Source organism: Pteropus alecto, unplaced genomic scaffold, assembly GCF_000325575.1.
Source record: "Pteropus alecto unplaced genomic scaffold, ASM32557v1 scaffold134, whole genome shotgun sequence".
In the NCBI taxonomy this organism is placed as follows: Eukaryota; Metazoa; Chordata; class Mammalia; order Chiroptera; family Pteropodidae; genus Pteropus; species Pteropus alecto.
Genome location: NW_006436283.1, coordinates 10,348,637 through 10,358,363, shown reverse-complemented (window position 1 = coordinate 10,358,363; position 9,727 = coordinate 10,348,637). Strand labels below are relative to the sequence as shown.

General features: G+C 40.9%; 1 protein-coding gene across 6 annotated transcripts in view; it reads left to right on the top strand.

Annotated features, from left to right (window-relative positions):
* The window catches only part of CEP112 (centrosomal protein 112), a 328,322-nt gene that overhangs the window by 132,649 nt on the left and 185,946 nt on the right, over positions 1 to 9,727 (top strand). The window lies entirely within an intron of this gene.

Below are 9,727 nucleotides of genomic sequence, written 5' to 3'. Positions count from 1 at the left end.
GCGGCGGGGGCGGGGCGGGGCGTCGGGCCAGGCGACCCCCGGGCGGGGACTTGCGGTTTTGTTCTCCGTGCTCTGCCCCTTACTTAGTAGTAAAAAGGTTCTATCCTGTGATTCTTGGAATATTTCAGGTGGCTATTAATTTTAACTTGTTTGTTTACTTTCTTGTCTTGTTTGCTTAAGATCTGGAAAAATGTTAATTAGCTTAGGCGATCAATTAGGAAGATATTTCTAAAGGCAATATTTGAACCATTTTTCTGTAGACCTGAATTTTTTTTTCATTATTTTTAATCCTTTATTAAGAGGGACCTACGTCAAAAACTAATTAACCTATTGATTACTGAATTTTATTCCCTCTAAGTGATAGCAGTTAGTGGCTCACCTGAGTTCCATTAAAAGGAAGTCTGATCTGACATGTGACCTTATGGTTTTTGTTGTTTTGCTGTTGTTTTAATCTTAAAATGTTAGTATAAATACCTGAGTTTTTTTCACAAGGGTGGCGTAAAGGCAAAATAATTACAAAGAAAGACAAAAGTTGGAAAATTGGCCCCTCTTTATTATTTTCATCATCTGGACTGTCCTTTGAAGGAGAGAAACATAAATGAATTGAGTAAACAACAATGTAGAAACATCTTCAGCCTTGGTGTCAATAAAATTCAAATTAGAATGGACAATGTACAATTTAAAATTGGCAAAAGTTTAGTAAAAGTGGTATTTTTGTAGATTGCTAGTGGCATTATAAATTAATGTAGCCTTTTGGGGAAGGGCGTTGGTAGTAGCTACCGAGAGTCATAAAAATTGTTTACACCCTCAGGCCCAATTATTCTTAACCTTGAAAATATTTAAACAATGATGTTAATTATTTTTTAGATGATGGAATCATGGTTGATTCTTTTTGTATCCCCCCCCATTTTCCATATTGTGACATTCTTCTTTTTAATGTTACAGTCACTTTTTTCCCTCGTTAGTTTTGTTTGCTTTTATGTATTTTTTAATTTTATTTAATTTTTAAACTTTATTATTTTATTAAATTTATTGGGTGACATTGGTTAATGAAATTATATAGGTTTCAAGTGTACAGTTCAGTGTCATCTATTGCATTGCGTGTTCACCACCCGAAGTTAAATTTCCATCTGTCACCATATACTTGACCCCCTTTAACCTTATCTACTTCCTCCTCTCTCTCTCTTCCATCTGGTAACCATGAAACTGTTGTCCGTGTCCCTGAGTGTCTGTTTGTCTTGTTTGTTTGTTGCTTTGAGTTTTATATCCCAAGTATAAGTGAAACCATATGGTTCTCAACTTTTTCTGACTTATTTCACTTAGCATAATAACCTCAATATCCAACCATGTTGTTGCAAATGGCGTATTTCATCTTTTCTTATAGCTGAGTAATAGTCCATCGTATAAACATAGCACAGCTTCTTTATCCAGTCATCCATCGAAGGGCACTTCCGTTGTTTCCGTGACAGTCACTTTTTTAGTGTAAAAATACATTCATATAAATTCATCTGAAAGACTGTTAAGCTTCAAAGGCATTTCTCAGAATAATAGATTTAAAAATCTACCAAACTTTTTTGTCTTTTGTAGTCTCAGTCAAAAAATACTTAATAAGGACAATTAAATTTTTGAAGAATTGATACTATTAATAGAAACCATACATTATTGCACTTCATTTTTATTTGTATTTCATTTCGATGAAAAAGATAAATGGTATAAATGTATAATAGGAATTGAAAAAAAACCCATCCAAGGAACTCTCACCCATTTTTGCCCTTCCTGTGTCTTGTGGGCCTGTTCAGTAGGATGATGAGAACGGTGACCCCAGGCAGTAACGCACAAAGGAACGGTAAGGGCGGGAATATGAGTTAGTCGATGGTAGGAAAATATTTATCGACATGATAATACACAAACTTTTAAACTTTTTTTTCAGCAGACAGTTCTGTTAACTGGAACAGTATTCTCTGCCTGATCACTCCAGATTGTTCAGGTTTTTCTTACTGTGAAAGTTTATCCTGAGAAAGGATAGGCTTATGATAGTGGTCCCTGCAAGCCCCATGCGTTCACTAAAAACGAAGCCGATTAAACTAAGCTCATTTTCTTTGAACAGCGTGAGCGATAAGGAAAGGAGAGTAGATGTAATATATCTGGACTTCACTGAGCCACCTGACAAAGTCCTTCATGAAGGAAATGTAGGAAAATACGGTTTAGTATTGGTACGTTTATGTGGTTAAGCGACAGTTTAAAGGGCCATCTCTTGAATGACTAGTGTCAACCTGAAGTAAGATTTCTAATTATGTGAGTCACTGGATGATGACACAGAAGTAAAGTTTCCTGCTTGCTTAGAATTCAGTGGAGTAGTTAACATGGAAAATATGAAAATCAGTTTTCTGAAGCTTTAAACGGCTGAAATTAAGGAGATTAAGTTTATTGGGGTTGAATATAAAATGCCATGCTTTGGTTTGGAAAATGATCTGCAGAACGTATTTGGCTGGGGTCTGAGGGGTGTGAGAGATGTAAGGCGGGGGCGGCAAGGAAGACAGAACGGAACCCCTGGGATGATGGGATAGTGGAGGTAAAAGGCACTGTCTCCAGGATATCGTTTATATATCAGGTCGGGGAAAGAATAAGTCGATTCTGGTTACACATTTTAAGTAGGACGCTGACAGACTCAAATGTGTTCAAAGGAACGTTTCCAGCATATAGAAACGTTTGGAACTATGCCAGAGGGAATATTTAAAGGAATAAAGATATTTTGCCAAGAGAAGATTAGACTAAGGAGAATCTCCCATCTATTTATTTTTAAATTCGAGGTCTGTAATCCAGGAAATGTTATGCCTGTTCTGTGTGGTAATCATAATAGCTAATGGTTAGTGGGACCTTCCTTACGTGCCGTGTTTCACCTGACTTAGGCCACTTCCCGTCTTCACAACGATCCTGTGAAGCAGGTACCATTGTTCATTACCCCCATGTTCAAGCTGAGGCACATCCAGTTAACTGGCCCAAGATCCCACACAGTTTATAGGTGATAAAGTCAGAACCTTAACCTGAGCCATGCTCTTAATCTACTCTGATGGGACTCCCGTGGTGTTCCAGGGAGCAGTAGAGCCTGTGTGTAGATGGCGCTGTGAGGAGTGTTTGAGTGGCTTCAGAGTAGTTCTCCCCTAAAGAAGTATTCAAACGTGCAAGTGGCGTACCCCATGAGAAAGCAGATTTCTCGACTTGAGTGTGTTTGCATATCAGGAGTGTCGTGGAGGGATGTCGCGCTTTTGGGGGGCTGCCCTCTCACTGTGGTTTCTTCCATTTCCAGTGTTCTGTGACTTTCTGTCCCTTTGCCTGACTGGACCCTCAGACAGTCTATGTGTCTCTTGGCAGATGTAGACATCTCTTAAATGTTAAAATCTTAAATAGTTATAGTGTTTCCCACTGGAAGGCTATGTAGATGCTAATCACCCAAGCTTCTCAAACTGGGGTGGGTGATCCCTGGGGTTGTGAGCAAGTGTCAGGATATATGTAAAGCTGCATACATTTCCTGGAGTGCTGGATGCCCGTGGTGATTTGTGGGAAAGCAAGGTAGTTTTACTATTGCGGGAACATTCGTTTTAAAACAAACATGGACTTTCCTGTTTTGTAAGATGCAAAGTTCTCATGAATGTTTAAGATAAAATAGGACATTTCAAAGAAAATTCCAGCTTGCAGAGGCAGCTTCAGGCTATGCCCTCAGATCCCCCAGGGGGGTACTATTCATTTTCACTGCTGCAAGGGATACTTTGGTGGAAAAGTTTTAGAAGCACTTTTCCGGTCTGATCCTCACATTTTTATAATGAGGAAATTGACATCCAGAGGAAATGAATGAGTTATGCCTTCTGGGCCTCAGTTTCCTTATTCAGTTTTAATTTTTGAGCCCTTCCCTCATAGAAAGCATCCTGCCAGGAACTGTAATGAAGTGAAAAAAGCAAAGTGGTATTTTGAAGTATTTTAGCCAAAATGCAGGCAAAAAGTGTGCAGATGTGGAGAGAAAAACATCAAACGCATGGGATAAACACTCACACAAATATCCTGTAAAGCCCAAGCTTTCATCAAGATTTCCTGTTTCTTTCCTGTATAACCCATTGGAACAAAAAGACAATTCTAATTGTCTTTTCACAAACCTCATTCAAGTTGGAAACAAATAACAAACCAGGCATGCTAGGATTTCCTGAACCATGGAGATTTTTTTGGCAATTCCATCATATCATTCTTTAGTCTTATATTTTATATCTTCTCTTTTCACTACAAAGCCTTTAAAGGGAAATGTAGTTCCACAGATAAACAAGGTCAAATTCTTCAGAATGAATAAATACTTATTGTTGATTATAAAAAACACTAAAGGGCCAACCCCTTACACGTTACCATTATTTGAAACTTAAAATAGTTTGGTAGCAGAGACAGTAATAAAGATAAGACAGGAATTATACAAAATAAGCAAATGGGAAATTTTAAGATCAGTGGAGATATTTAAAAAGCAGATAGCATGCAATTCCTGTTTTTTCCTCTGTAAATATTTTAGTTTTTAGTCATCTAGATTTTTTTTAGGTAAAATAGCCTAAAAACAAAGGCCTCTTTAAAATTAGACGATTTAGTCTACACTGGAAAAGGATATAGTAGGAAGCGAGAGAAAGCAAGAGATGGAGAAAACAGAGGAAAGATATTCACTAGAACAGGTAGGTTCTCAGGGAGGTGGAGGTGTGTGGGCCGGACCCCAAGCACAGGGAGAGGTGTTTGCCTCGGAGGGGAGGAGCAGGCCTCCTCTGTAACTGGTGGGGGAGGGGCACAGATGCACAGAAGTTCGTAAGTCTGTAGTAGTAAAATGGGGACACTCATTACTGGACGTTTTCTTTGTGAGATAGGAGGCAAGATCATTTGCTGGGACTGGAGGAATTATGGGGGCAGGAAAGCTAAGGGAAGTGGGGATTTTTACAGTCATTTTGGTGATGGTCTGACTGATCCAACTAGAAGAACTTGGGAAAATTTCATTTTGGTATTGAGGTCTCAGATGAGGTTAATAACCATGAATTTGTGAGTCCCCCTAATACCTCTTCAAAACGAACGTTCATGTGCTTTATTGATATCTACGTCTTGTGTGCTCCTGTCATTTTCTTTCTTGTTCTTCTTACTCTTTTTAAGTCTTTCGGCTCGACTTTCCATTTCTAGTGTGTAATAAATAATTTGGGGGCCTCAACTGCATATCAGCCACTCTTCTCCTCAGTGATCAAGACAAATGCAGTTTACGATCCAGTGATGCTACGGGTCTTTCAGATTATTTCTTTCTATAACCCATGGAGTGCAGCCATGCTACCAGGCATGGACTGGTCCTGCAGGCAGCAGGCACAGTGCCAGATACCTGGCCTATTTGGCCGCCAGAATCGGAGACCCAGGCAGTGACGCTACAGAGCCCAGGCCCATGGGTTGGGAGCCTGGGTTCATAGAACAGAACGGGCATTGATAATTAGTGAAAGATACTTTTTCTTTTATTTTGCTTGGAACTTTACTCATCTTGGTTGAAACAAATGGCACCTTTATCTAGAATGGGAATTAAGAGAGCAAAGATGAACACAGTTCTTTTCAATAACTATAGTATGAAGAATATGTTATGTATTGTTTTAGGGTTACTTCATTTTAAGACTGTTTCCTAGATAGTGATATGGCTAACTAATGATTCCCATTCTCTCAATACCTTAAAAATCTAAAATTGAAACAATGTCTTTCCAGTCATTCATTATTTAACGCATGTTTATTGAGCAACTACTTTGTGCTAAACACTATTCCCCAGGTGCTTAGGATAAGGCAGTGAACAGAGTAGTCAATGTATTTATGGCAGAGGAGACACCACCACCATACACAGGCGCTCTCGCTTTCTCTTTCTCGAAATATAACATAAGATAAGATGATGACAATTACTATGAAATACAGCAAGATAAAGTGTTTGTGAATGAAACAGCTATTTCGTAGAAGGTTATTTCATATAAGGTATTATTTTAGATAAGGTTGTCAGTGAAGGACTCTAAAGAAGTGACATTCTAATTAAAACCTGAATGAAGTGAAGGAGGAAACCACAGAAAAACCTGTGCTGAGAAAAGAGCATTTCAGGTGGAGGGAGAGTGTGGGTGTATGGCCGAATGGAGGGGGCAAGGAGGGGGGTAGTAGCCGAGGTTAAACAGAGAGCAGACTATGTCAGCTTCTGTAGACTGCTGGGAAGGTTAGGATTTATTCTGAGTGTGTTGGGAAGCCATTGGAGCATTTGAGCAAGATCTGGTTTATGCTTTAAAGAGATCTGTGTGGCTGCCGCGTGAAGCATCGGTTGTAGTGGAGGCAGGAGAGGCAGCGGGGAGGCTGGCTAGGAGACAACGCAGTAGTCTGGCAAGAGACTATGTGGCTTGGACCAAGGTGAGGGCGGGTAGGAGTGATGGAAGGGGGTCAGATTGGGGACATATTTTGCAGGTAGGAGTCAGTTAATGGATGTGAAGTAGAGTGGGAGGGCAAGAGAGAGCTCAAAGGTGACTCACAGGTTTTCCAGCTGAGCAACTACATGATTACGCTGACACCTGAGTAGAAGAAAGAAAGGTGGTCCCAATTCCGAGCCCAGGGTCATGCCAGTAGTTAGAGCCGGGAAGAGGTGGAGGAAGCAGCAAAAGGGACTGAGAAGGACCAGCCGGTGAGGGAGAAGGAAGAGCTGCAAGGTGCTATTTCCCATAAGCCATGTGCCTGCGCAGCAAGGGTTTCAGGAAGGAGGAAGTACGCAACCAGTTGTTTCAGATGCTGCCAAGAGGGGAAGTTAGATGGAGGCTAAGAAGTGACCATCGGATTTGGCAAGAAGGTCTTTAGCTACCACCACAAGACCAGTTTCAGGAGAGTGTGGGAACCGAAGCCTCAGTGATATGAGTGGAGAGAATGGGATGTGAGCAACGATTCTGAGGAATTTCGGAAGAAAAGGGAGCAGAGAAATGCGATGGTAGCCGAAGGGGTGTATATCAAGGGGGAGTTTTTTTAAAATGAGATATAATAAAAGCGTGTTTGTTTATTGATGAGGGTGATCCAAGGGAGAAGAAAGCGTTGATGATACAGAGAGTGATGAGATCATTATGCGCCCCTCATGCTTAATTCGGCAAGAGGGGACAGAACCCAGGGCACAGGTGGAAGGACGCACCTTAGGTAGCAGCAAGGACGGCCATCCGTTTGAGCCGGGAATGGCACAGGCTGTGCAGGTAAGCCAGCTGGCGAGGTGACAGGGAAGGTGAGGTCATTCTCTTCCAGCTACTTCAGATTCTGTTTGTTGATTGCTCCTCAATGCCCATGTTCCATTCAAAATTATGAGTAATGGTGAAGCACTGAAGTAGGTGATGTGAGGGAGCGAAGGGGAAGGGAAGACATGGTCTAGTACTGGCGTTTACCACTGGGTTGATCTGTTTGTCCTTCGGAATTCCATACTTGCTGGGAAACTTGGGTGACTTTTATATCTCATATTCATTCAAAAGCAGTGATACACTAGATTAAGACAAACTGAATGTGTTTTCAAGAAACAGATATAAGGTAAATTAAAATTAAAATATACAATAAAGACACGTTTTTTCCCCAAAATGTTGAACTCTGTCTAAGAAGGTATATTCTTAGTTAATGAATTTCCTCAGTTTGGGTGCGGCAAGAAAAAACATTTTTGAAGCATTTGACTATCCGAATCCTTCCTGGGTTTTAATTGAGAGATGGCAGAAAATGTAGCGAATTTTTCAAAAAGTTTTAAAAGCTCAGGGTAATTATCGTCACTCATCACTGCAGGTGCTGGGTAAGTCGTTTGAAGTGTTCAGTGGGAAGGAAAACTCAGAGAATGGCACCACTCTCGGCTCATCTATCGCATATCAGCTTCCTTCGTAGTCGCTGCTGCGCTGCCAGCCTCGGTTCGTCCAGTGTCGGAGTCTTCAGCAGGCATTTGTGCCAGGCTGTTGATGGGTGACTAGAGAGGAGAGGGAATGAGGGGGCAGTACGTGCCGGCGGCCCTCGTTCCATCTCTGATGGCAGTTAGCACAGCGATATTAAACTTTTAAATGAAGAGAACTTGCGTGACTGAGCTGAACTGTTGATTGACAGATGTCGTGGGTGGCTCTTTGTGTTGCTGCAGGTACCTAATCTTGGAACCACATGGCCACCCAGATGCTAAATTCTATTTCTGTTCTTGACGCACTGCTGCCTTCTTTTTCTTTTCCCTTTCCCTTTCCCTTTCCTTTCCTTTCTCTTTCTCTCTCTTTCTCTTTCTCTTTCTCTTTCTTTCTCTTTCTTTCTCTTTCTTTCTCTTTCTTTCTTTCTTTCTTTCTTTCTTTCTTTCTTTCTTTCTTTCTTTCTTTCTTTCTTTCTTTCTTTCTTTCTTTGTTTCTCTCTCTCTCTCTCTTTTCTTTCTTTTTTTTTTGTGTGTGTGCCTGTTTCTATTAAGATGTCGTTCAGAAAGTCAGGCCATACTGTGGTATCTTCTGTGCTAAAATGTATTTTCCCTCTGACTCCAAAGGCTCAGAGCAGATTGTATATGTCCTTAAGTTTATCTTTAAGGGAGTCTTTATCTCTCATGTAATGTAATGTCCAGTTGCACATTTTATGTCATGTATCTGCAATTAAGAGACAAGGATTCCAGTATCTTTTAGTGAGATATCACAAAATCAATCTAGTGAAATGATGCCAACTTTGCAGTAGACTCTGTCCCACTGAAGCTGAATTTCCAGAGCTCTAGAGAATTTGATAACTTACTTTGACATTTCAAATATGACGTTTTGCAAATGCAAATGAGAAACTTACTCAGAGACATAACCTGATGATTCTAAGTCTGCATCTCTTAAGTGGAAAAGGCCAGGGCACGATGCACTTGTCTTTTAGTGTGGATCTTAATGGCATGAGTCTTATCAACCGCATAAGCGGTACACTGAAGTTTACAATCAGGAAGCAAAATTTTTTCACAGGGAGCCCTTAATGGGAGCGGGAACAATGTAGAAGTGTTATGTGGCAAGCCCTGTAGAAAAATTCTTGTCTTTCAATGGCTATAGTGCCCTTGAACTATTTCATTCTGATGTATGTCATCGTTCACAGCACTGAACTGGCCTTCATCTCTTTTTTAAAAATGTAGCACGTTTACAATAGTTTGTGATTTTATTAGGTAGTAGTCTTTTATAATACCTCAGCGATATTGACCCAAAGTGGAGATGCCAGAACTGCCTTGGCATAGTTTTGAGGAAGAGGTCAAAGTCTCAGGAAAATGAAAATATTAGAATGATTCTGTTACTTCAGACCAGATAACCTATCCCGTGGGAGGGCCTAGAAGATTCTGCCTTCACTAAGGTGCTGAGGAATGCACTGATGGTGAGGACACTAGTATCGTTGGGCAGCTCTGTGGTGGCTTCCTCTGTGTTCCAGGGCCAACAGTGAGAGGTGCTGCTGTGGGCTGGGCTGCCTCTTTTCCATAGGCTGGTAGGGTTCTAAAACAGCAGACGCTAGGTAAGGCACTAAAATGTCATATGGAAGGTGACGTGATTACTGTAATGGGCAGCAAGGCTAGAGTGGTGTCTTGCTCTTCAAAGATCTGTGGTGGTAACGAATACAGCATGGTGTTCTGACAGACAAGGTAGACAGCGGCCAGCGAGAGTACTACTTATGCAGCGTCAAGAAGAGTTAAGAGCTGGCGAGTGAACTTTTGACAGTTCTCCACTTCATTGGA